This window comes from Herpailurus yagouaroundi, unplaced genomic scaffold, assembly GCF_014898765.1.
Source record: "Herpailurus yagouaroundi ecotype Mexico unplaced genomic scaffold, PumYag 29, whole genome shotgun sequence".
Lineage (NCBI taxonomy): Eukaryota > Metazoa > Chordata > Mammalia > Carnivora > Felidae > Herpailurus > Herpailurus yagouaroundi.
In genome coordinates, this window is record NW_024412377.1 from 84,678,567 (window position 1) to 84,705,893 (window position 27,327).

Consider the following 27,327-nt stretch of genomic DNA (forward strand, 5'->3'; position numbering starts at 1 on the left):
AATCCATCCTCCATACTGCTGTCAAAGTGATAGTTACTTAAAATCATTTGAAACTTCTCAATTTCCTACAGAATGAAGTTCAAGCTTGTTGTCATAGAAGGTTTATGCCTAGCTTTCCTATTTCACTTCTTGCCTCTTACCTCCATGTACTCTTTATTCCTTCCACATCTGTGCATCAAATATACTGTATTCCTTCAGGACATGAGACAGACAAAATTTGTTGAGCCTCTTACAATCTTTTTCCCTTTTTTCTGCTTGGCTCTTAGCCTAAGGTACATTCCTTTACCACAGCAACACACATGATCTATTGTAATTGTGGATTTTCTATCTTCCTTTGTAAACTGAGTTTCATTAAAACAGAGAGACTGTATTTCCTTTAATATTCCCAGTAATGAAAACACTCCCTTACACATAAAAAATGCAGTAAAAGTGAATACCAGGTAGAAAAATGAGTGTTGTAATGAGAGGGCAAAGGGATAAGTTATTTCCAGATAGAAAGAGGGGAAAATGCACACAGAATCTGAAGTTTTAATTGATCTTGTGGTATGTATAGGATTTGCACATGCAAAGATGGAGAGAAAACAATTGCAGGCAAAAAGTACAGCTGAAGAATATAAAAAGAATCTTGGACACAGTGAAAATTTAGTGTGGGTAGAGTGAATTAGAACAGGAAGTTGAGTGGTGAGGGATATTTGCAAGGTCCGGATCTAGATTCCCGATATCAGTCTAAAGTTCAGGCTTTATTCTCTTAAGAATGGGAAATACTCTGAGTGTTTGAATAGGAATCATGCATCTATAGCCACACGTCGTCTGAAAACTATATGTGAGAAGGCTTCATAGAAGGAAAAGAAAACTAGTTAGGAAATCATTGCATAGGCTGGATGAACCGTAAGTAGTGCTATTCTGGAGCCAGCTTGTACCTGCTAGTGAGAGCCAGTTGCTGTTTTCAGGAATTTTGTGAGGCAGTTTTTATATACAATCATTATATTAAAGGTTAAATTATGTAAACTTACAATTAAAATAATTTATATTAAAAGTAAAGTACTAAATACTCAAAATTATTCACTTCATACTTAGTTTACTATTATCTATGCATTTGAGGTTTACACATATCTACACTGTGCACATGAGATAAAATTATGTACTATTGCCTATCTCTTCCCAACTCAATTTTAGTGACATTACGGTAGTAGCTTGAAATTAGTCATGACAGAGCATTTACACTACAGTGATTGGCAAATGCTGCAATCATGACTTGAGTGTTTGGCGTGTTTATTGTCTAGATTTAAGAAAGTAATGAAGACGATTATAATAATGCAGATTAAACTTAAAATTATGTCTATAGTAGTTCCATTGTGAATACCACAAAAATTCATAGAACATTTTTTTCTTTTTTTAAAAGATTTATTTATTTTGAGAGAGGGAAAGCACAAGTGGGTGAGGGGCAGAGAGAGAGGGAGAGAGAGGGAATCCCAAGTAGGCTCTGCACTGTCAGTGCAGAACCCGATGGAGGGCCTCATTCCATGAACCATGAGATCATGACCTGAGCCAAAATCAAGAGTCAGACACCTAAACAACCCAGGCACCCCCGTGGAATATGTTTTCCAATAAAATAGAATTATCCAAAGGTGCCCATGTGATTACTGAATGAGTAAAGTTTCAACTTACGCCTTTATTTTTTTTAGGATCTTTACATCAGAACTTCATGTGTTCATCAATTGCAACCATGGGTTGATTGACTGTAGGTATGAGAGTTTGGTGAAGATCAACAAATGCATCGTGTGAGAATGAATTGGATCTGTGAAATTTACAGCAAAGAATAATATAGATTTTATTATAATTTTTAAATTGTGTGCTACACACCTTTTATATTAATAACATTTATATTAAATTTATGTATTTTTTTCTTGCATCTATCTAACTAAATCTATATCTATATTTATATCTATCTATATATACACACATTTTTCGGAGGGGGTGAATGACATATTGTACACTGCTGGCAATATGACCTTAGCAGTAAAAATGAGGAGAAAAGAATGCTTTCAAAAGTATTTGGAGGATACGTTACACAATGTGAAAGCTATAGGGAAGGGAATGAGCAGTGGTAAAGAGATGTATGAGGTTTTGAGGCTTGTTGAAATATATACTTTGGAGAAATATGAAGCACAAGTAGAAAAGATTTATGAGGAAGAACAGTTGAGTTTTTGACTGTTGTATAGATTTGAGAGTCATCTGCATTGAGGTGTCCCCAAAGTCACTCTAAAAACTATAAAAGGGAGAAAATAGCCTAGAGAGATCTATGAGAGGAAACCGAATCTTAGAGAAAAGGGAAAAAAGGGAAATGCAGAGAAAGAATCAAGAGTAATCAAAGAAGTGGGAAGAGATCAGGAAACTACGGATGGGGTGATAGGAACCTGGGAAAGAGAAAATGCCAAATAGGACATTGTCAATAGAGATGGAGAATTTGCAATCAAAATCTGTATTGTGTTTGAAACAAGTAACCTAAAGGGGAAAAATTAATATTTAGATTAGAACAAATCGCCACAGAACACAGTAAAAGATAGAGCATATGACGTACATGTTCTCATAGAAGAATCGGGAACACACAAGTAATTTATCTTCCAGAATATCTGTAGGTTTGTTTAGAACCTCAATTAAACTCTAGGGGATTGCATTTAGACTGTCTTGACAAAAAACACAAATATAGGCTGTAGATTCTGAGTCTTTGAAAGAATTTTCCCAATACCTCAAAATCAAGTCCAGGAATGGTGATTGTAGTTGGCAAGTTCTGGTATTAGGAGATCTCAATTACTCACATGAGAGCAAAATCCAAGAGTTAATCCGAGTGATTACAAAGTGAAAGACATGTGGGCGACATACCTAACACAGACACATACTCATAACTGAAGTGTGAGCTTTATTTGATAAGGGTTGTGACAGAAAATGGATTTGGAAGGAAACTGGACGGCAGGCTTTGTCAGCTTTCTCATCATTCAGGGGGTTATGCCATGCTGAGCAGCTAGAATCCACACTGCAGCAGCGGCATTAATAGGGCAACTCTGGCCTTTCTGTTTCCCACTAGGTGCAATGAAAAATTGACAAGACAAAGTTATATCGAGAAGGTTGCTATGTCCCTTAATTACACATGAAAAACCAGAATTTTCTAGAAACTGGAGAATTGGGCCAGGTGATTCTCCTGAGATTTGGGAACTTGTGTTCTACATATTCTGGATATATTACCTTGATAATCTACTTTGAAGAGATTTCCCCTACAAAATTGGAGATCCCTAGAAGTGACTTGCATTTTATTAGTATTGTTGTCAATATTACAGTTTTATGATTTCTCTCTTACATATAGCAAGGTCACTTGACATTTAATATACTTCTTTGGCCAAACTTAAAGTGGAATTCCTATCAGAGTATGAACACACTGCATAGTAGTATTTTTTTTAAATTCATAAAAATATTTCTCTGCGTGAGCTTAAAGGCAAGGAGAATGTTATGTAAGGGGGTAGGGAAAAACCAGGTATATATATGCCCCCTTTCCAAAGAAGGTCACATTCTGAGGCTCTGAATGGATATGAATTTGGGGGGTGGGTACTAGTCAACCCACAGCAGCTCATAATTGAGTTAAAAATTTTAGAGAATATTAAAATAACTATAAAAATTACAGATTGAAGTTTTCTAAGTAATGAAGATTTTATTTGGATTTATTTCATATCATATTCTCACTCATTTTTCATTTAGTTTAATTCCTCCTTCTCTAGTTGCTCCTGTCTCAGAAGGCTATGTCTTAACCAATGAGAAAGGATAAATTCGCCCCTGTGGTTGATATTTATGAGAATGCAAGGTGACAGGTAAGCTGATGCACTCTTTCTAAATATCTGACCCACAAATGTAGCCAGACGCTTAAAAATAAAATCTGTGTTTCCTAGCTGTGTGGTTATATTAATATCAGACTAAGTGACTTCAAGAGAAGGAGTATTGCCAGAAATAAAGAGGGCATTTCATAATGATAAAAGGGTCAGTTTATCAAGAAGACATCTTAAATGTGTATTCGTCTAATAAAAGAGTCTCAAAATCTGTGAAGCAAAGAAGATGCACTTAAATCCACAATCACAGCTAGACATTTTTAATACTCCACTCTCAGTAACTGATAGAACATATAGACAAAATATATCAGTAAAGATATAGAAAATTTGGACAGTTCTGTCAAAACTCTTGGCCCAAACAGTATTTTATAGAACATTCCACCCAACACGGCAGAATACACATTCTTTTCAAGTACATATGGGAAGTTGACCAAGAGAGACAATAGCACAGGTGAAAAAAATAAATGATTTATTTTTACAAAAAGGGAAATTGCACAGAGTATATTCTCTAACCACAACAGATTTATATTAGAAGTCAATAACATAGAGAAAAATCTCCAAATATTTGGATACTTAAAAAAGGGTATGCTTTATGAATATGATCTCAACCCTTAAAAAGAGTGCCGGGAAAACAACTTATCCAACTCTCTGAATTCCAGGTAGGTACAGAAAAGTATCCACTAAATTGATCAAGAAAATGACCACTCAAAAGCAAATAATCCTTTTAAAATGTGTAAGTAATAGGGCTCCGTAAGGTTGTCTTTGCCATTAACCCTAGGCTGGCTGCATCAAAAAAGATGTATTCAGCATTATGAACGAGCCTTTTAGCTATCTTAAGATTATTGAGATAGATGCTGTAACTTTCCATGGTTCCATCTTCTCTTAAAACCTCTAGAATCTCAAAGACTTCCTGGAGCTGCAGAGGGTGTTGCCAATCATCGTGGAAATTTAAAGTAAATGCTTTTTCTACAGATGTTAATGTCATTGTTTATTGACTGTTTACTCAGCTCAGATGTAATTGGGGTCATTAGGGATCCGGTCAATACCTGACCTTTTCCAATAAAGGGTGCACGCTGTGTTACTGGGCCTCACACCAGCCAGCCCTTACGTGGCGCGCAGCTGTTCCCACAGCGCAAAGCAGAAGCAGAGGCGCCATCCATCGCTGAAACTTTTTTGGGAAAAAAAAAATCTTCTGCTGTAGACATGGTGTTTCAAAAATCAGACAAAATATATTTCATGGAAAATCTATTTTGAGATCGACATTCATTTGAAAAGCTAAAACTAGCATCCGGATAAAAAAAGGAAGGGATGAAACATCAAACTGAAAATATCTTTCTATATTGTGACATTTTCGCAAATGTAAATGAGACCACCTTTAAGGCTGTCACAAGCAAAGAAATTCAACTGGGGTCTTGATGACTGAAGGGATGTTAAAGAATCTCTCATCAACGGACCACAAAGAATAAAGCGAAAACTATCCGTAATGTGCAGATGTTATCAGGATGTGACTTCAGCACAACCCCACATCCTGATAAGGAGACAAAACTGCAGATGTTTAATATATTACAGGAACTAACCACAAATTCTGTTTTGCTTCTCCAACTTTATAATGTTTAATTTTTTTACGACGTGAATTGCACTCTGGAAGAACTTCCTCTCAACTTAATTACTTCGTAAGTCTAAATGCCCACTGCTAGGATGAGGCGAGTTCTGGGTGAAGTGGTCCAGAGATTCCCCCTCCCTGGGTGCGGGGCAGTGTGAAGGATGCCTGGAGGGATTTGTGTAAGTCGTCATATGCAGGCATGAGGAGAGAGTTCTCATTGTTGTGTGATAGTGGAACCCTAGGTGTGAGATAGAGACCTCGCACTGATTTCACAACAAACCTGCTTTAAATCTGCCGGAGTCCTGGCAAACCAAAAGAATTCATAGAAACTCACATTTGTTAAACAGAGCAGAAAATATTTGGAGATGCGTAGCAAATAGTTCTGCCCAGATGACTTCTTCTTCTGAAGTTAAAAATGATAGAGTAATGATTTAATAGATTATTTTACACTATTTCGAAAGAAATTATTTGCCTTGGTGTGAATTCTGTTTGGGGGAATGCTGGGTATTCTTTTTTTATATTCTCGAAACCAGCCAAATGTCAAGTCATGAAAAAGTTGTACCAAGACCTCTATTTCTTTCATTTTGATTAGTTTAGATACAGTCATTTTCCAGGAAAGTTTAAAAAAAAAAAAACAGTCCATTTATTCTGTTCAGATGCTGTTTTTGACCCCATCTCTAAGTGAGTGTGGGCGGTTGGGGTGGAGTAGGGCAGGTTGGTACCCTGTTCTGCCACCCACTGGCAGTTTTTCTTCTCTTCCTCAGGGAGCCAACCTTGCCCTTCAGGGCCTTTATGCCAAACAAGCCTACATTGTCTGGATCAAAAGGACGGAAGATTACAGAATAAAAACACAGAAAAAGGAGAAAAAGGTAATTTTTTGAAAAAATAGGATGACATCTTTGAGATTAAAAACATAAACCATGCTTATTAGTTTTTTGGGGATGGGCTTGCACTTTAAAAAAAAAAAGTAATTTCTAATCAAAAGAGTAAATGTAAGAAGCATACCCAAGATTTTATTTTTACTTTTAGTGGGAGTGATTAAGTCTGGTGTTTATAAAGATGAAAAATCAGGGACAGCTATCACCCAGAATCAGAACTGGCTTAAGAAATAGTCTTGAAAAGAATTTTCTTTGAGATTCAGGAAGGAATAAAGGGGGTTAACATATATACCGTACTTGATTCCAGAGGGTAGTGATAGAAGAGGAAAATAAAAAGTAGAGCCCTGCTTTATCTTAGAAGTTTCAAGTAAGCAAAATAATGGCATTCTGGTGATTAGAAACAAACCAAACCAAAGACAAAGCCATTCCTGGTTTTAAACCAAAGACAAAGCCACCCCTGGGTTTACAGCACATTTACATATTTATGTCCACGTGGGATGGATGCAGCAGAAAGTGAACACGGTTCATCTGTAAAGGTTGGCTTATTGTCGGTCTGTGTTCTCTGTATGTTTCTAGTCCCAGTGCTCGGCCCAGTGTTGGGCACATTAACACTGGCCAATGATGTGAGTTGAATTAAATCATTGAACAAGAGAAAAGAACCCCATTCTGGATATCAGACAAAGTAAAGGATTCAAATACGTGAAGACTTCCACACTCTCTGTCTAAAGGACCATCTCTACTTGTAAGAAAATTTCATGGAATTTTTATGCCAGGGTAGGCGACTACAGAGGGAATGAAAGAAATTCTTCAGTGTAAGGTGGTTCCACCTTCTGCTAAGATGTGACCGCCAAAAAAACTCAAAAATATTTTGAGGAGATGCTATCTGCCAAAGGGATTACCACAATACATGTAGGATCAAAGAAAATTCCACATTTTACCCTGGTGATTAGCTGTAATTAAATAAAGTAAGTCTTTTTAAACTTCATTAGCAGCAAGACGTTTGCTACAGCAGAGTGGGCACAAATCATCCATTCTTAATTAAAAGATAATCCACAGGATGGCCATAATCTTCTTCTAAAAATACACCATTTCCCCCTGAAAGACTTTCTCATCAAATGAGGATAAATAACAGTTTCTATGAGTTTAAGCCATGAAGGAATGGATGCTCCTCCCGTTTGCTTGAGTGAGTGCTGAATGTGGCTGATAACATCACTTTGGCATGCTATTATCTAAAATGGTAGAATACCTCACTTCAGCAAAGTCTGACATAAATCTTTGAAAACAAAGACATTGCATATGTATGAGCTGAAATAGATATGACAGTGTTGGCACATTAATATTCCTGTCACTAGGGGGTTTCAAACTTTTAAAGAGAGAATGGGAATGAATTCAGTCTGTAGCTGGTAAAATAAGGCAGCATACAGTAGGACAATTAGGCATCACTAACCATAGTAAAATATGTACAGAAAAAGGGTTCCCCTGCTCCCTGACTTTGGTAAAAAATGACCGTGGGATTATCTCTTGGGAATGCCAAGAATAATTAATTTGGTTTAGAGATTTGCATGGTTGTTCTAAGCATACTAATAAGAATGTTCCGTGAAGACCAGTCCCAATCAATAGAAAAGAGAACTGTTTTTCTCTTGTGTAGCCACTGTGGTGGTTCATGGTAACAGATGTTTCCACTTATTCCACAACAACCCTCATTAAAAGTAACCGTGAGGCCTAATTGAATAGTTCTCCTCCTAGTTGGATTGGTGCAGAAAATAGTCCTATTATTGTATATTCCACAATTATTTCGTTTCCTGTTTTTGCTTGCTGATATGAAAAGCTTTACCATAGCGTTTTTTTTTTTGTTTTGTTTTTTTTTTTGCTGAACTCCCCAGGATGAAGTAAATGGGTGAAAAAGAAACTTCTTTTCACTCCATCTGACTCTGTATGGACTTACTATGTGTTGGGAAGTATCTACTTACAAATGCGAAGTATTTTTAGAAAAGCCTTATAAATCATCAAATTCTCGAAAATCACCACTTACCAGGGAAGATGACATAACAGTTGCATTCGATTCCGATCCTTCGGTAGGGGGGTGAGCAAGTTATTATTCAACACTAGGTCTTAATGAAAATTCGACACTACGTTACACTTAACGGTGTTTGAAGCCGATGTGGAAATGTTAGAAGTTTTCTTTTGGTAAAACATATGCATTGGCCTGGTGAGTGGAAATGAGGGGCTGCTTAAAAGATTTTTTTACCCAAAGCTTTTTGGACACATTGCTGTAACCCTGGGAGGCTTGGTCTGAGCCCTGAACAGCAGTTGCCCAGATGCAGAAAAAAGGCTTCAAAACCTCTCCTTTGACAAAGAGACATGAAATAATATCTGACAAAGGCATCGCAAGCAAACATGATGGCAAATCAGCAATTATACAGGCGACAAAGGAGAGCACATCTCACTTCCAAATGTCTTTTTTCTTCTTCTTCACATTTTACTAATAACATCTCATAGAGGTGCTTAGGTCAGTATTTTTAAAAACAATTTAATATATGACTGTGCTTTGGGTTTGGTTTAACTCCTTTATTACACTAATGCTATTTGTCATTTCATGCATGTGTCAGCATTGTTTTTGAATGGCAAAAAAAGGTTGGGAATAAACCAAGCACAAAGAAAGACACTTGCAGCTCACTCTAGGTAACTTTGTTTTAGAAAGGAATAAATACTCCACCAAGATAGTCTAAACAGCACTTGCTGTCTCTTAAATGGAGTCCTTTGTGGAAGGAAGAGGACCTACAATGAATCAAATAATATTGGTGAAGAAAAAATGGCAGCAAAATTGACCAGATCCAAACTGCATAGCTTCAATCTTTGATCTCCAACTCTCTTGCTCTTGAATTTGGAAAATAGGTAAGAGAAAGGCTTTTAAAAAGGAGTTATAAAGTTAAATTTAAATATGAAAATATTTACCTTTTTTATCAAATAACATACCATGAAAAATTTACATTTGCAAAATTAATTTTGAGCCCATCGTATAATAAATCATCATTAAAACCCTATGTGCCCAACGAATTCAAGCCCAGGCTTCAACCGGGATGGATATGAAGGAAAACAATAATGATAATAAAAGTAATAATGATAACAATAATAATAAATGAGATGGAACATGTACTTCACAAATAACTGCAATACACAGTTCCTCAAAATCTCTGCGTTTTTATTGCATAATGATCAATCTGCTACTGATCAAAGGTATGCTGTACCTCAAATAAGCAAAATGCTCATGGTGTGAAATTAATGACATGAACTGTAAATGAAAACAAAGCTACTTAGGCCTTTAAAATTATTTTCTTTCTTGTGGATTCATTGCAGAAAAATAATGAATTGCAGCCTCTTCTTTCCTGACATATTTGGGATAGTTCACATGACTTTGAAATGGCTTAAATATTTTACCACCCACTATAGAATGTTCTGAAGAGGGGAAGGAAAACGTGTATTTGTTTTGCCGGTGGTCATTTCTTACTGTCTCATTTAGTATGTAGGAGTACAAAAGGTATACTGTTAAAAGGAAATGAAGAGCAAACTTAGTCAAATGTATTTGAATGCAAGAATATAAGGGATATATTAGAAGATGCTTGATGACTAGAAATCAATCCATTTACCACATGGTCTGTTAGTATAAAGATTCTGCAAGATCTCAGAGAATCTCGTGTGCTAATCAAGTTAATTAGCTGTAGATAAGGATACTCTTAAAATTAGGTCTGTAAACACCAGACTTTTATTTTATTTTTTTATTATTTATTTATTTTTAAAATTTTTATTACATTGATTTATTTTTGAGAGACAGAGAGAGACAGCACAAGTGGGGGAGGGACAGAGAGAGAAGGAGACACAGAATCTGAAGCAGGCTCCAGGCTCCGAGCTGACAGCACAGAGCCCTTCTTGGGGCTCGAACTCACAAACCATGAGATCATGACCTGAGCCGAAGTTGGATGCTCAACCAACTGAGCCACTCAGGCACCCCAGTAAACACCAGGCTTTTAAAAAGCACTAACAAGGTGTAGTTTTTTTCCCAATCCCGTTCACATAAAGAAATTTTTTTTTTTCAATTTACACCCTCACAATTTGTTTAGGATAATCTCTTTTGTTCTATCAGATCACATAGATTGAATATTTTGTGGTATTATGTTTTCTGATAACAATGCGAGTCAGAATTTCAGCATACCACGGATAAAGCTATCATATTCTTTTATTCATTACATATAACATACCTATTGTGATTTAGACCCTTGAAAAGCCAGCGTTTTATTAAAACATTTCTAACATATAAAGATATTTGATTTTAAAGATATAATATACCATGTCTTGCTTATTTGAATTAAACATTTGTCTCACATATTAGTACACCACACACTTTTCCTTGTTTGGATCGAACCAGAATGACCATGTGCTTGATTCTAAATGCGGTTGAAACATTTCATACGATGATCATTTAACACGCAATGTAGTAAAGAAATATCTACACACAAGTATGCATTTGGTATTACCAATGAAGAATACACCTGAAGTCAATGGTACCGTTTAATCTTCCATGCTATGGCATTTCATTTTCTAGCAAAACAAGTCTTCTGTCTTCTGCTACCATTTTATATAAAATAAATAAAACACCAACTTCTTTCCTTATCCTTGCATTGCTTACTCCTCCAAAAAAGATACGTTTTATAAAAGAAGTCGTTATATCAAGATGTATGTCTGCTTTCCTTCAGAAGACAGATTAGAGCATTTCAGCTGCCACTAAAGTTGTCGCTCTTTGTAACAAAATGTAATGCTGCATATATAAAAATGCAAAGTGTAATGTAGAGTCAAATGTCTCTCAGCACAAGAGTTGTTCGTTTTAGCACCCATTTTGTTGGTATTTATCAACTTACTAATTATAGGCAAATTGCTTCCAACACGAAAACTGTGATGATTAGCAGTTTTTTCTGCTAACTCTAGTCTACTGTAGTTCCGGTAAAGAATGTCAATAATCCAGATTCCTTTCTTTTTCCTGGCTTAGAAAATGTAAAAATAAATTCATCAGGCTAGCATTTCTCAACTTTCGGGAAATGTGGTTTGGAAGGATGAGGGAGGAAAAAGGAAAAAGAGATGGATTAAATATATCGAATCAGGAAGGTCTACTTGCTACCTCCCATCATTTGGACAATCGTGAAGGCTCACTGGAGATTGGTCTATGACAAAATGGAATTAGGCAATCCCAATGTAATTAACAGAGTAGCTGCATTTGAGCATTTGCACAGGAAATGCATCAATCGCTAGAACCCAGCATGCAATCTCTATATTAAAGGGAGGAAGAAGATTCTTAAGCACTACCTCATATGCTATCATTGATACCTAGCAAAAGGCTGGCATGTATTGTTTTAAACCTCTCATCTAACTCTTCAGCAGAGATCTATGATATTACTCGGTTAGACATAAAACAGTTTGTAACCTTCAGACCTCCATTACAGTCCTTTAAAGTGTGCTCAAATGAAAATGGGAGTAACATGCCAATCTAGAAAATGTTTTCATAACATGCAATACTATAAAAGGTTGAATTTTCTATCACCATTGCTAATTTCAACCATTTGTTTCTCATTACAATAAGTAAACAAGATTAAATGGAAAACCTTACAGTTCACAGAGTACATTACACAGCAGAAATGTCTGTAGCGAATACGGACTTAGTGTCTTAACCAACTTATGTGCCTCTAAGTGACTATTTCTCCTTGCTATGAAGTTTTTACAATTTTAAAGTTATATTGGCAGGTTCCAGTCAACAATGATGTCTGCGATGGCCTTCTTTCTCTAATACATTGCTTTTAGTCTAATTGCTTATTTGCAGTCTCAGCAAGCAGAGAGAAGAATTTTATCCTCTTTGCCTTGTCTCTGAATACTAACTAGCTGGCCCAGCCGAGGCTCTCTAAAGAGAGAAACTGCATGAGGGACACACTGCATTTGACACAGTCAAGAGGTAAAAGAAAGAGCAAAACAAAAGTCTATTCAGGACTGAATCCTCTGATATTCTCCCCCATCCCCCAACTCCTTTAAAAATAAAGCAAAAGGGGGCAAAACCCATAAATCCATGCCTGAATGCCTGAGGTTGTCAGAATAAAGGACAATGAATGACAGGTGACTGTCAGTATAATTCTCAGTCTCCAAGTTATCACTTTTTGGCATTGTTGAACAAAAAAAAATGTATACATAACAAGGAAATATGTCATGTGTTCTCTGTGAATGCGCACAGTTCAGTATAGGAGAAGCAGCTAAGTATTTCCACATGGGCACATGGGTTTCTCTTCAGTTCCGTGTATTTTTTGCTGGAAAATGTTCTGAAATTATGAGATGTTTTTCTAGTGACAATAGTGCTAAGTAACTTTGGGGAAACTGCTGAAGGGTTATGAACCTGGCTTTCGCTTAAAGTTTTTTTTTTATTTAAAGAATGGGAGATCTGACTTGATAAATAAAACCCCTTGCACATGTTGCTAAAATTCTAAAAAAGAAGCAGGAGCCCACTGATGAGAGTTTTTCTGTTTGATTTTTAAAAGGCTTCTCTCAAGCGATTTTCCCCCAAGATCTCTTTACACTTTCATCTTCAGAGACTGCCTTAATCCTCCGGTCTTTGTTGTTCCAATGTCTGATCAGTTTGTTTTAAAGTCGCATCTACCCCACATTTGCTAGAACTGAAACTTGACTTCAGGCACTTGCAGTTATAAATCCCTACAAACGTGCAGGCTTTCCAGAGGAAGGTGGAAAGTGCCGAAACAGAGAAGGTTTTGATGATTATTTAAATCATGTGTATTAAGTTGTCTGCTGCATGAACTACAGGTACAGAGAGATAACAAACGTGAAGTGACGGGGTAATTTGTAATTAAAATAAGCTTGGCCTCCTTCTCAGATTACTGGCACACTCCAGTCGGTTGACCATCTGTGGTGGAAGGACAAAGATTCTATTCTCAGTTCCGCTGGGCTACGGAAGGGACACCACTGCCCAGAGCTCCAAGTTTCGAGGTCTTGCCATGGTAGGCATGAAGACAGTTCATTGTGGCCAACCTTCTGATGCCAGGTGTAACCATGCGATGAGCGGAAGGAGTATGGAGACAGTGATCTGTGTCCCTCTAAGCACTCACAGGGCATTATTCAGGCAAAGCTCAACTGCTGTTACCGCCCCAGCAGGTGTTACTACACATTTCCAATCTTTAGAGAGAGATGAAGAGAGAAGGAAGAGAGTGCAAGTGAAATAAAACAAGAAAAACAGGAGAAAGTTAATTTCCTTGTTACATCTTTTATCTTTTGCCTGCTATGAAGGAAAAAAAAATCTTAAAAGGTTGAACATGAAAGAATGCTGTATATTTCACAATGAAATATGAACCATCTTTTGTTTTACTTTTAAGTTCAGAAATGCAGAGTACTTGACAGGAAACACTCGTCTTATGTAGACTTCAAGTCAGTCTTCAAGCAACCTATGTGTAGGCTATTTAACAAACTGATCATATGAGAGTTTTCCTCAGTTGCATATGAAATCTGTGCACAAGTAAGTGAACAAGATTGTTGAATTCTGTTTTCATTTTTTACTTATAGCAGGTATACCTTAAACTGCAGCCTTTGCATATTTATTTTAGAAGGTCGAGCAGAAATGATTATATCCAACACCTGAAGAGTATTTTTGTATGGTCTTTCTTTATAGTGATTATATTTCTACTGCCTTTGATAATGGTCTTCATGAAAAATCTCCTAAGGTAAACAATACATTTAAAAATCTTCCTGTCATAATTGATACCGATAGGTTTATAGCTATGAAACTTGAAAGTCAGAGATAAAATTGTTTTAGAATACAAGATTAATCTAATATTGCTTTTGGTTATTAGGGCATGGAAGTTATGTGGGACACTGATATGAGCCAAAGATTGAATGTGAGAGGAAACAAGAGGCCAACTTTTAACTTTTAACACATGAAATTAAATATGTGCATGTTAAAAGAACAGATCTCTATCTTATTTGTTTATTATTTATTTATTTAGTTAGTTAGTTAGTTAGTTTTTTCTCGGGGAGAGCTCAAATGACCCAAAATTAAAGATTACTCTTCAGTAACTGTGTGAAAAGTTTTTCTTAATGATAGTCAGAAAGTAGAAAGAATTATGTAGTGAATAGTAACTACTTCATACTAGAGCCTTTTCAAAATGAAGATATTTAATTCTTCATTTCATTTATATTTAATAAGGTACCCACTATACAGTTGAGGAATTCCAATTATTTTGAAAAATAGTGACCCATAGGTCAGCCCTATCTTGACAATTTCTGGTTAAGAGTTCAAGGAAAAAACTCAGGGTCTTAAAAATATAAAAATCTATGTAGATTATCATCATCATGAAAGAATGGTTCACTTATTTTATGAATATGATGATTATTTTCTGTGCTATTTATTCTTATGAAAACTGTTAGTTTCTTTGATGATGAAGAGAAAGGTGTTCAAGTGATAAAATATCCAGCTGACAGTCATTCTTAAAATATTAGGTGATAAATGCTTTCCTTCTGAAATCTATTCAGCCTAAATGCATTACTCACTGTATTTAGCCAATATTCATCCTGTAGCTTATAATGATATAGTGTCAGGGCTGAGAATTTGAGCAAATAATTACTGAGAGCCAGGTGCCAGGGAAGTGGCATGGCAGACACGGGGACTTGTACTCTAGATTGAAGGAAAGGAGGTTTAGAATAGGTCTGGGAGAGGAGAAAGGGCCTTTTCTGGAAGAGGAATGAAATGAGCAGACACAGATGTGAGGATGAGTATAGGTGGGAAATATCCAAACTCTGAATTTCCCTTTGCATAAATAGAAAAATGACAGTGATGATAGATAAATAGATAGATAGATAGATAGATAGTTGAATAGGTAGGTGTTGAATGGAGAAACTCACACTGGGAAGCGAAACTCTGTGGTGATATTTTAGTGAAGCTTATTAAATAGAAAAATGAAATAAAATATAAATAGAAAATTTATATCATTTAAAACTTATGAAGGAGATGTTTATCTTAATATAACAAATATTGAGAAATAGGGAAAGAGGGATTGAAAACCTAGCAATTTGAACTTTATCACTTTTCTGTCTGAGGATGGAAACTCAGGTTAGATATTCATGCAACAACTGGAATGACGCAACTGTGTTCTTCCTCCACCTGCTCTCTAGGACTGCAGTTCGGAAGACAGTGGAGCAGTGACTCGCACAGCGCTGGTTGAGTATAAATCGGTATAATTTCTCTGAAGGAAAAAAATTAAATGCCCTATAGGTCAAAAACATTGAAAATGTATAGATACTAACGATTCTACTGCTTGGAATTTATCCAAAGTAAATGGTCAGATAATCCAGGTCATTAAAATAGAATCAACCTAAATGCGAACTGTACAAGATTGACTCAATAAATTATATTATATCCAGATGGCCATCACTGTGTAATTCCAGCCATGAAAAAACATCACTCTTGACAATTGTTTCAAGTTTGGGTGAAGTGGAGAAGTTTTCTTCATCAGCAACCCTTGGAATTATGCACAGGTAGTCTATGGTGGGTATTCCTACTTCGTACTAGATGAGATGATTAATCACGTGTATCTCCTCAACTATGCCCTATAGGGAAGCTGTTCTACTACGGTACATATGGCTGTTTGCCACCCATGTTCCTCCAGTGGGAAGGTTCGGTTTGATTACCAAGTAGGAAGTTGCTCTTTACATTTAACGAAATTGTAAATACTGATTATTAGAGCAAAATATAGAAAGAAGGTATAAACTGTGTTCACAGTAGGATGGTCCGTAGAAATCCCTTTTGCTTTACCTGGGTCCTGAAGGGAAAAAAATAATAAAAACTGGCTAATATCTGTCAGAAAGAAGCAGACGTATGAGTAAGGATTTTTCAGAAAACTATATAAAGCTATCACAATGGTAAAATTAAATTTTTCTTCACATATAGGTTATATATCTTTTTTATGAATGCTTTTACACTTACTTCAAGTGTTAAAGTGAAAACCAATTGAAGCTAGAAATTCTCACAATTTCCATGGAGTGCTACCCTTGAAGGTTGCAAACGTCTGCTCATTACAGTTTTAAATGCATTTATTTAAATCTAGCATTTATTTCCCTTTTCCACCTGTAAATAATGCTTTGGTGACATCAAAGATTTACTTTGGAGAAGACACTACTTCCTCAGAGAACAGCTTTGGGACAGCAGTCAAAAATCTTTTATTAGCCCACTCCAAGAGTGTCCCTCTCTACTTGAAGGGAGACTGGACTTTGTGCTCCTCAGGGGCAGGTACCTGACGTTAACACTGGGTTCCAGCAGCACCCACACTAGAAAATACTAAAGAAATGTTTGTGGCAGGAAGAATACTCTGAGATAATCCCCATTTCATCGAAGTTATCTATTGATTGTGCCTTAGGCACATTTTGCCCCTTCCCCCTGCCCACTGGTTATCATCCACCTGACCACACCTGCTGAAACCTTGTGTCACTATCTCTACTATCCGTTCCTGATTAGCTGATGCCACTGCCACTTTCCTGTCTTAAAACACATTGGGATTTTTGTCTATGCCATTCCCGAATATCACGTCTATTCTCTTACTTTATAAACTGTCTTTCATGATTACATGCATTATATGTCAGTAGTGGTTCTTCCTTGTAAGTAACAGACACCAACTCTGGTTAACAAAAGTGAAAGGGAACTAATTGGAAGAATATGAAGGTGAGGCTGGAGGCTCACACAATTAACAGGACACTTGTAGACCAGACTTCAGCCCGTGATCCAAGAGAACTCAGGAAGGACAGGATTACCACAGTAACTTTCCAACAGCTGAGATAAAGTGGTCACAATGTCATCACGGGGACAGTTGTTCTTGAGTCATGCAAGTTCCTCCCAATGTCTTAGCAGTGAAGATCTAATTGACAGAATTAAGGTGTTAGATAGAACCTCCTGGTCTACTGGTGTTCCAGGAAAAAGAATGATTGGACTCCCCTCACTTTTGTAGAAGGGAGGGAGTGGCATGGAATTCACACACAAAGGAAGGGAGGGGATTTCCAAAAAGGAAACTGAGGGGTCACTAGGGAGCAGCCATCTCTTTACTAACCTCTGATTCAATGATTAGTTTTGGAAGCACAGGGGATTGCCTTTATACTGCATAATCTGTTAAAAGGACCACTAAAGCCTTGGCCAGTAGATGGCCAGGTATTTGCTTATAGGAAGGAAGAGACAGATGGAGGAAGAGATAATTTAATATTTATTAAAATTGTATGCCTGGGTTACATGTACGCATGAATGCAGTCATTATTCTGTAGCTGAAACAAGTCAGAGCCAGGTAAACAGACCCATCCAGAAGGCTCCCTTGTAAGACCTGTGTTCCATGTGCACTGAGGTTATGCAAAAGCGGGAAAACCCACAGGTTAACAGAAAATTGATATAAGAATGCTATCAGTGCAGAATCTATTAAAAGTATTTAGTTAGTTGTTATTGGTATTATTTTTAGTAGTGGTTTATTATCAGAGTTAAGGCTTCTCTGCTAGTGCAAGAGTTCCTACATTTACCTTTTTAAAATTACCCTTTACTGATTATCCAGCTTGTCCAAAAATTCCACAGAGGAAAGACAAAGCCCTTTATTTATTTATTTATTTATTTATTTATTTATTTATTATTTTTTAATGTTTATTTATTTTTTAAGGAGAGAGACAGAGTGTGAGTGGGGGAGGGGCAAAGAGAGAGGGAGACACAGAATCTGAAGCTGGCTCCAGGCTCTGAGCTGTCAGCCCAGAGACCGATGCGGGGCTCGAACTCACGGACTGTGAGATCATGACCTGAGCTTAAGTCAGATGCTCAACCAACTGAGCCACCCAGGTGCCCCACAAAGCCCTATATTTAAATCTCTTTCCATTGTTATGGTGAGCCTCTGTGGTGATTTTTGGATGATCTAGCAGTCAAGTATTGTATTAATACTTGGTATATAATGGTATAGTAACCATTCTTTTGAAGAATTATACAATGAATAATCTTTCCCAGTGATAAGCTAATACAGTAAGTTATAAAAGAAGCTAATAAGATGAGTTAACTGCAAAAAACCCCTGTCCTCCCCAATCTAGAAAATGTGATGGGAAGTAAGTGCATTCACCAGACTCATCTTGCGAAAGGGATATTTGCAGTGTGCTGGCTTTACTTAGTTACCTTCTCATTTCAGAGTTCAGCCACACAAGGGAAGATGAAAATGAGAATGCCAGGAAACTTGCATCCATCCCCCTTTCCTATGACTATGCCGGCTGCCAAAGTGCTGACCAAAGTTGAAAGGTCAGCAGTCATCTGTGGCAGATGTGCTTCATCCTGATAAACACTTGGTTGCTGGAAACAGTTCTGTTCGCAGATAGCTTATAATTCAGGTGAGGAATGGAAGTGTGAGGGAGCTTTACTGCTGGGAATCTTATTTCATATCTGAGAGCAATTAACCAGCTGATAAACAGGCTTTTGTTTTCCATCTGAATGGCCAATGTCCATTCATTTGGGGCAGTATCTTGTCAAATGGGCAACAATAACAATAAAGTTTATGTATCTTGGCTCCTTTCTCCTCTAAAACCTGTAGTAACCTGCTGCGTTGGAATTAAGAACCTGAACTGAGCATGCAAAATAATTATCTTCCAGAATCCACCTGATGGTATGGAAGGTTACCTTCTTGTTTTGAACTGGAAATAGGGATGAAAAGTATCCTTTCATTTCAGTGGCTCTTTATTTTTGGATAATCAGAACGTGACTCACAAGCTATAGCATTCTATATTCCACATGTTTATATAGCTTAAACACAAAGTAAGATATACGCTACCACATTTCAGAAGATGTTCTAAATTTTAAGAAGCATATGACAGTGTCTTACTCTCTGAACTACCTTATGGCCATTTTCTAACCACTTACTGTTGGTAATGCTGAGCATTTTTGTAATGACTTAATATTTTGCCACAAACTATAAATTTTGCATGTTCCCTTTTTTTTTAATTTTGACCCACACATTTTCTAGTGTGTCACAGTCGTCTCTTCTTTTTCTAAGTAATAAGGTCATTTGTTCCAGTTGGGCTTGATGTAATATTTTCATAAATGAAGGTGACTCATGATTGCATTGTTTTATCTTTTCCACAGCAATGATTGAAAAGAAAAGCCACCTATATCCTCTTGCTAAATTTCCCTTGAGAAGAATGAGTAAAGTGAGCTGTGTAGCCTTGGAACCATGGAAGAGATTTCCTGTGTAATGTTCACAGTTTTGGCAAGGTAATTATTATGACCCCACAACTTCTGATAAAATTTCTGGAAAAATGGAAATTACAATGCTACCTCTGATGTGCTGACTCAGATACAGCCGGATCAATTTAAGAAGGCAAAACAATATAGATTTTCATTTATTCCCGAACTGATATTTCTTGAGCACTACTATGTGCTCTTTGCTCAAGGATGGAGATATGATTAATATGTGGCCTCAGTGCCCAAAGACTTAATAATCGAGCATCTTTGGTTGTGCTGGTTATAGTAGTGATAGGTAGTGGGTGATGATTGGTGATAATTTTGGTTTGTGCTGGGGAAGAATTATTGGGAAGAAAATGTATCACCTGGGACCTGTACCTATATCACCTGGAAAATTTACACTAGTTCAATTTCTCACTCCATTTATTACCACAGATTTGCTTAAATGTGATATTGATAATTATTGATTCCTATCACTCTTAAATCTCATGTGTATTTTTTTTAAATTTTTTTTAACGTTTATTTATTTTTGAGACAGAGAGAGACAGAGCATGAACGGGGGAGGGGCAGAGAGAGAGGGAGACACAGAACCCGAAGCAGGCTCCAGGCTCTGAGCCATCAGTCCAGAGCCCGACGCGGGGCTCGAACTCATGGTCCGTGAGATCGTGACCTGAGCCGAAGTCGGACGCTCAACCGACTGAGCCACCCAGGCGCCCCTCATGTGTATTTTAATAAGCAGCAAAGTTCTCAAAAGATTTCAAAGGCCAGATGTAGAACGGTGGAATCAAAGTTTAATCAAATGTAGGAGACTTTTCTCAGCTCCTACTCTTTCTGGGAAAGTGCTTCATGCTTTATAAGCAATGTGCTCATTAGCATAAAGCATATAATTTTCTTGTGGGGATGGCACATGCATATATATATATATATATGTATGTGTATATATATACACATATGCATGTATCTAAATAATATGCAAAATACATATATACCCATATGCATATATATGCATATTCCTAGACATATCGGTGTGAATCAATGTGGTATAGACCATACGTAAAAAGTGATCCTTCAATTCTAAAAGGTCACTGTGGGGTAGGGTTAGTCATAGAGAAAGGTCAGTATTAAATTGAACATAAAAGGAAGTATTGTACCTGTTGTAGTAACAAAGGAAGAAGAAGATGTGCATGCTCTCAATAATGAAAATAGAGAAAGGGAAGAGAAATAATAGAGGACTTCATTTGGTGAATAATTTTAGGAAATGTAATGTCAGCGCAGCCCTTTCATTTCAGCCAGAGAATTGGTGTATGGCACTATTTTCTTTAGGCTGAAATCTCTATGATGAAGAATGACTGCTCTGACTATGAATTTATTTTCCAGTAACAATTACCTTTATAGTATCAGTGACTCTTGACTTCTCGTTTAGCAGTTCTACAGTTTTCCTGTTAACTGTATTTGTTGTATTTGGTAAGTAGCTGTTATGTACCAAGAAGTATTTGTGGACTTTTATGTGACTAGCCCTGGGCCAGGTTTTACAGAGCAGAGCAGAAATATAAGACATGACTGTTTCCGGGAAGGCTATTCTAATGTTATCGGGTAGCCTACTCTCTGGCAATATGTTTGAAAATACAATGATTAGTAAGATAAAAAAGGGATATGCTATAGGAAGACCCAGCTTGTGTCTAAGGGCTTTTTTAAAAACTGGAGGAAAATATAGTACCAGCAAGTATGAGCCCCTGCTTTTCTAACCTGTGTCTTTGGTTGCTCTGCACTTTAAAATGCCTTTTACCAAATTTTAAAGATCATCTCTAGAGGGGCGCCTGGGTGGCTCAGTTGGTCAAGTGGCCAACTTTGGCTCGGGTCATGATCTCATGGTTCATGAATTTGAGTTCCCCATTGGGTTCATTGTCAGTGCAGAGCCACTTTGGATCCTCTATCCGCCCCCCTCTCTGTCCCTCCCCTGCTCGAAATCTCTCTCTCTCCCTCTTAAAAATAAATAAACATTAAAAAAAAAAGGTAGAATAGAGGCTAGGACCTACAGGATCCAGGAGTGTCATTCAGGCCAGGTACCCTGAGTTCAGATCACAGTATTTCTTTCATGGGATCACATGAGATTGAACAACAGAACAGTGCTGACCTATAGATTTTGGGTGAATCTTACTCACTTTGGACATAGGATGAGTTCAGGGCTCTAGGCTCCTGATAGTCCATCTGTGACCCTTAGATTTGAGCTGTATATGTGGGCCACAGAGTCAGTTCTCACCTGTCCACGTTTAGAACAGGTGTCTCCTCTGATCTGCAGCACCAGATGGTGTCTGGGTGGCAGCAAGCACCCTTTACTTTGTTGTAGTCTAGGAAAGTTACCCTACTCCTTTTGCCTCAGGCTTTGTACTGGGTGTCAGGCACATCTCTGGGGCTGGCTGTGCCTGTCTCCTTGGAGAGTTTCCCAGAACATTGTTTCTCACTGCTAAACAGCCCTTCTGATCAAAGTTCACTCTTGCCTGTGATTGATGTGGTGACATACTTTCCTGGGTTAGCCGTAAGCCTTGTTGGAAACGGGTGGACACTTCTTAGATGAATAGGACCATTCTTCTTGCTCAGCTCATGGGGCTCTTACCAATTCTCCCCACTGGTGGCAGCATGTGGAGGGCAACACTGGAAGGTATTACATTCTACAAATGCAGTGATTTTGGTTAGAGATTTTGAAGGAAGACATATTTAGAAGATGTGTTATCCTATGTTTAAAGTATAAAATTCTGTCTGGTAAGATTAAAATGATAGATGAATGATAACTCATGCTTTGCTGCATACGAGGGATAAGACTTGCATTTATGTGTGGTCATCGTTAATGAAGTGCAGCTAAAACCTTTGATAGCACAGTGAAGCCATTAGGTGATGCAGTGTCATGAGTGATGATATAACCAAATAAATGCAGCGAGGGAACTTCAGTAGCAGAAAGATCTATCTTGTTTCGATACAAGTACATTGTGAAGAGCTTTATGTATAATAATGGCATTACTACTTTTTTCATGTAGTGTGAGGCATGAAATTATTTTAAAAAATGACCTATTAGACGATAAATAACATGAAGAGATCGTTCCTTAACGTGCATAGGAAGAAATGATACCTGGAAACTAAGATGAATCTTCATATCTATTGATTGGACAACAAATGTGTAACTACTTCTTCTTTACCCATTATTCTAAGTCTTTATTTCTATCTCATACAGACCCATACATTTGGTAACACTTTTTAAATCTAATTGTTTATATAGACAGAGACCCTACAAAAGTATTTGTCCAGAGCACCTCACAACTAGGAATGGACTTGGATAAACATATCAAAGGAAAACATAGACTTTGTCAAAAATAGTGTTTTTTTCTTAAGTTTTTGATTTATTTTGAGAGAGAGAGAGAGGGAGGGAGAGAGCAAGTGAGGTAGGGGCAGAGAGAGAGGGAGAGAGAGAGTCTGAAGCAGGACAGCACTGACAGTGCAGAGCCCTACGCAGAGCTCAAACTCACAAACCGTGAGATCAGGACCTGAGCCTAAATCAAGAGTCAGATGTCTAACTGCACCCAGGGGCCCCAAGAATAGTTTTGAAGAAGTTCTCAACTTCGTCGTTCTTAGTTTCCTCAGAAGAGAGTCACTGTTTTCCTAACACTGCACTTTTGTTTCTTATACCAACTGACTCTTGGCTTAGAATGGCATTTTCTGCCAGATGAACACCCATACTAATAGTCTTCTTTTAAAAAACAACAAACACGCAAAAGTCAGTGTTTTACCATACCATCTACAATGAATACAAAGTCAGCCCTGTTAAACAACTCAAATTTATGGGGAAGTTAGTGAGGCCTGTTCTGGTTCAGTCTCCATTGTTTATTTCATATTTAGGATCCCATAAAATCCACATCCTGCAAAGAAAAATTTGGGTGAACTAGAGCATTCCAGTAAGCATATTTGGTATAATTTCCCCCAGTTTATGAGTAAAAAAAGAAATAGGAAAATAGATGCCATATACCTCAAATTCTCAGCATGATTTTAATTCAGTAGTATATATTGCACAACTACATCTGTAGCATAGTCAGTGATAAATGTTGTTAACGGTGCTCTGGACTGTTGGGCCACGAAACATCAAGGAATAATGATATTGTTTATATTATATGTTTAATATAAGAGAGCATATGAATAGAGTTTTAAAAAATTTAGAAAGAGACTTAAACTTCAAGGGAGTCATTCAAGCCTTGAATACCTATACCATTGTTCTTTGGCTAATCAAAGTTGTCTTTAGGGGAGGAGCTACTGTTGCCAACATAGGGTAACCTGCAAACATATCCATATAACCACAAGGTAGAAGACATATTTCAGAAATTCACAATAGTCCTTGGTCACTCACTGGGTGCTCCCTGCTATATATTTAGATATATTTTTAAATTGTTCACATTTGTGGAGTATACACATCGATCTTGTTCCTGTGACAGAATTTACTGTAGAAAGTGCAACTTTTCTTTGTCTATCACATTTATTGCTTTAATTAATGCTTTATTTCTTACAAACGTTAGGTTTTAATTTTTTATTATGGAAATATAATTGACATACAATGTTATATTAGTTTTAGGTGTACAACAGACTGATTTGACAGTGAATACATTACTTAGTGCTCACCATTGTAAGAGTAGTTGCAGTCTGCTATCAAACAGTATGTTAGAATGTTTTTGACTATATTCTCTATGTTGTACTTTTTGTCTCCCTGACTTATTTGTTTTATAACTGGAAGTTTGTACCTCTTAATCCCCTTTCATCTATTCTGTCCACCCCTCTCCACCTCCTCTCTGGCAACCACCAGTTTCTTCTCTGTATTTAAGAGTATGTTTTTTGATTGTTTTTTAAGATTTCACGTATAAGTGAAATCATATGATACTGGTCTTTTTCTGTCTTACTTATTTCACTTAGCACAATACCCTCTAGGTCCATGATGTTGTTGCAAATGGCAAGATTTCATTCTTTTTGTGGCTGAGTAATATTTCATGGTGTGTATATGTATATATACATACATATATGTATACACATGTACATATATATATGTATCTTCTTTATTCATTCATCTATCAATGGACATTTAGGTTATTTTCTTATCTTGGCTATTATAAATAATGCTGCAATAAGTATAGGAGTGCATATATCTTTTCAAATTACTGTTTTTATATTCTTCGGGTAAATAACCAGGAATGGAATTACTGGATCATACGGTATTTCTGTTTTTAGTTTCTTGAGGAACTTCCATAGTGTTTTCCACTGTGATTACTCCAATTTACATTCTCACCAACAGTGAGCAAGAGTTTCCTTTTCTCCATCTCCTCATCAACACTCATTATTTCTTGCCTGTTTGATATTAGCCATTCTGACTGGTGTGAGGTGGTATCTTACTGTGGTTTTGATTTACATTTGCCTGATGAGTGATGCTGAGCATCTTTTCATGTTTCTGTTGGATGTTTTCTTTGGAAAAATGTCTATTCATGTCTTCTGCCCATTTTTCAATCAGATTGTTTATTTTTTGGTGTTGAGTTGTGTAAGTTCTTTATATATTTTGGATATTAATCCCTTATCAGATATATCATTCACAAATATCCTCTTCCACTCACTAGGTTGCCTTTTTGTTTTGTTGATGGATCCCCTTGTTGTGTATAAGCTTTTATTTTGTTACAGTCTCAGTAGTTCATTTTTATTTTTATTTCCCTTGCCTGAAGAGACATGTCTATAAATATGTTGCTAAGGCTAATGTCCAAGGGGTTACTATTTTCTCTTTTAGGAGTTTTACAGTTTCAGGTCTCATACTGAGGTCTTTAATCCATTTTGTGTTTGTTTATGTGTATGGTGTAAGAAAGTGGTCCAGTTTCATTCTTTTGCCTATAGCTGTCCAATTTTCCCATCACCATTTATTGAAAAGACTGTCTTTTCCTTATTGTATATTTTTGCCTCTTTTTCATGGATTAATTGACCGTGTAGGCATGGGTTGATTTCTTGGCTCTCCATCTTGTTTCATTCATCTACATGTGTCTGTTTTGGTGCCAGTACCATACCATTGTTGTGTTTTGTTTGTTTGTTTGCTATAGCTTTCTAGTATATTTTGAAATTTGGGATTGTGATGCTTCCAGCTTTGCTATTTTTTCTCAAGATTGCTTTGTCTATTTGGGGTCTGGTGGTTCCATACAAATTTTAGTATTATGTGTTCCAATTCTGTGAAAAATGCTATTGGTATTTTGATAGGGATTGCATTGAATCTGTAGACTGCATTGAATCTGTAGGGGGTAGGGACTCCAGCCCTACCCAGACAAGGCTGGGGACAGACGAGACCCAGGAATGCCAACTGATTGTTCTGCAGGCTGTCCTCTGCCCTGGGAACCACCGGGATGAGGCTACTTGGGGGTGCTGCTGCCCTTCTTGGAGGTGATGGGCTTCTTGCTCTGCCAGAGGTGGCCCTGGATGGTGAAGGCATCTACACTCATGGATATGGTCTTGGCAGGGATCTGGGTAAAGCGCTTGCGGTCCGAGTTGTACTTGTAGATGCCCTCGACCATGGCAGGTGTGACTGTGCGGGGGCCGTAGCCGGCCAGCCTCGTCAGCTCCTCTGTCTCCCCGGACAGCGTGTAGAGGGCCCGGAACTGGCAGCTCGAGTCGCAGAAGAGGATCAGGAAGTGATTGGCCTTGCTCTTCTCAGGAGCAAGGGGCTACAGATTTGGGGAGTATGGGCATTTTAATAATATTATTTCTTCCAATGACATGACCTAAGTATATCTTTCCAGGGTTTGCTCTGTCATCTTCATTTCTTTCATCAGTGTCTTATAACTTTTAGAGTACAGGTTTTTCACCTCCTTGGTTAAATTTATTCCTAGGTATTTTATTCTTTTTGGTACAACTGTCAATAGGATTTTCTTAATTTTTCTTTCTGCTATTTTGGTTAAGTACACGAAATACAACAAATTTCTGAATATTAATTTTGTATTCTGCAACTTAACTGAATTTATTTATTAGTTCTAGTAGTTTTTGGTGGAGTCTTTTGGGTTTTCTATATATAGTGTCAGGTCATCTGCAAATGGTGACAGTTTTCCTACTTCCTTACTAATTTTGGTGACTTTGTTTCTTTTTCTTGATGATTACTGCAGCTAGGACTTTTAATACTGTAGTGAAAAAAAAATCCTTATCATTTTTCCTGACCTTAGAGGAAAAGCTTTTAGTCTTTCACCATTGTGTATGATATTAACCGTGGTATTTCATATATAGCCCTTATTATGTTGAGGTATGTTCCCACTTACTTTGTTGAGAGTTTTTATCATGAATGGATGTTATGTTTTGTCAAATACTTTTTGTGCATATGTTGAGATGATCATATGATTTTTATTCTTTCTCTTGTTAATGTGATGCATCAGATCGATTGATTTGCCAGAGGCAACTACCCTTGCATCCTTGCAATCAATCCCCGTTGATTGTAGTAAATGATCCTTTTAATGATTTTTAATGTATTGTTGAATGTGGTTTACTAGTATTTTGTTGATGATTTTTGCTGATTTTTGCATCTATCTTCATCAAGGATTATTGGCCTGTAGTTTTGTTTTTCTTTTCTTTTCTTTTCTTTTCTTTTCTTTTCTTTTCTTTTCTTTCTTTCTTTCTTTCTTTCTTTCTTTCTTTCTTTCTTTTTGGTGTGTG

General features: G+C 37.0%; 2 long non-coding RNA genes across 5 annotated transcripts in view; both read left to right on the forward strand.

Annotated features, from left to right (window-relative positions):
* LOC121013144 (uncharacterized) overlaps positions 1–10,203 on the forward strand; it is a 43,125-nt gene extending 32,922 nt beyond the window's left edge. The window contains exons 4-9 of the long non-coding RNA XR_005782530.1: positions 1,686–1,781; positions 3,771–3,860; positions 4,771–5,548; positions 6,243–6,347; positions 6,933–7,098; positions 8,240–10,203. This is a non-coding gene — a long non-coding RNA (uncharacterized LOC121013144). The remainder of the gene's footprint in view (positions 1–1,685; positions 1,782–3,770; positions 3,861–4,770; positions 5,549–6,242; positions 6,348–6,932; positions 7,099–8,239) is intronic.
* A 65-nt stretch (positions 10,204–10,268) lies between these two features.
* LOC121013152 (uncharacterized) overlaps positions 10,269–27,327 on the forward strand; it is a 44,128-nt gene continuing 27,069 nt past the window's right edge. For 2 of the 4 annotated variants that reach the window (XR_005782532.1, XR_005782534.1), the window contains exons 1-3: positions 10,269–15,936; positions 18,587–18,782; positions 19,531–19,659. This is a non-coding gene — a long non-coding RNA (uncharacterized LOC121013152). The remainder of the gene's footprint in view (positions 15,937–18,586; positions 18,783–19,530; positions 19,660–27,327) is intronic. The other 2 variants (XR_005782538.1, XR_005782539.1) reach the window with 2 other exon arrangements.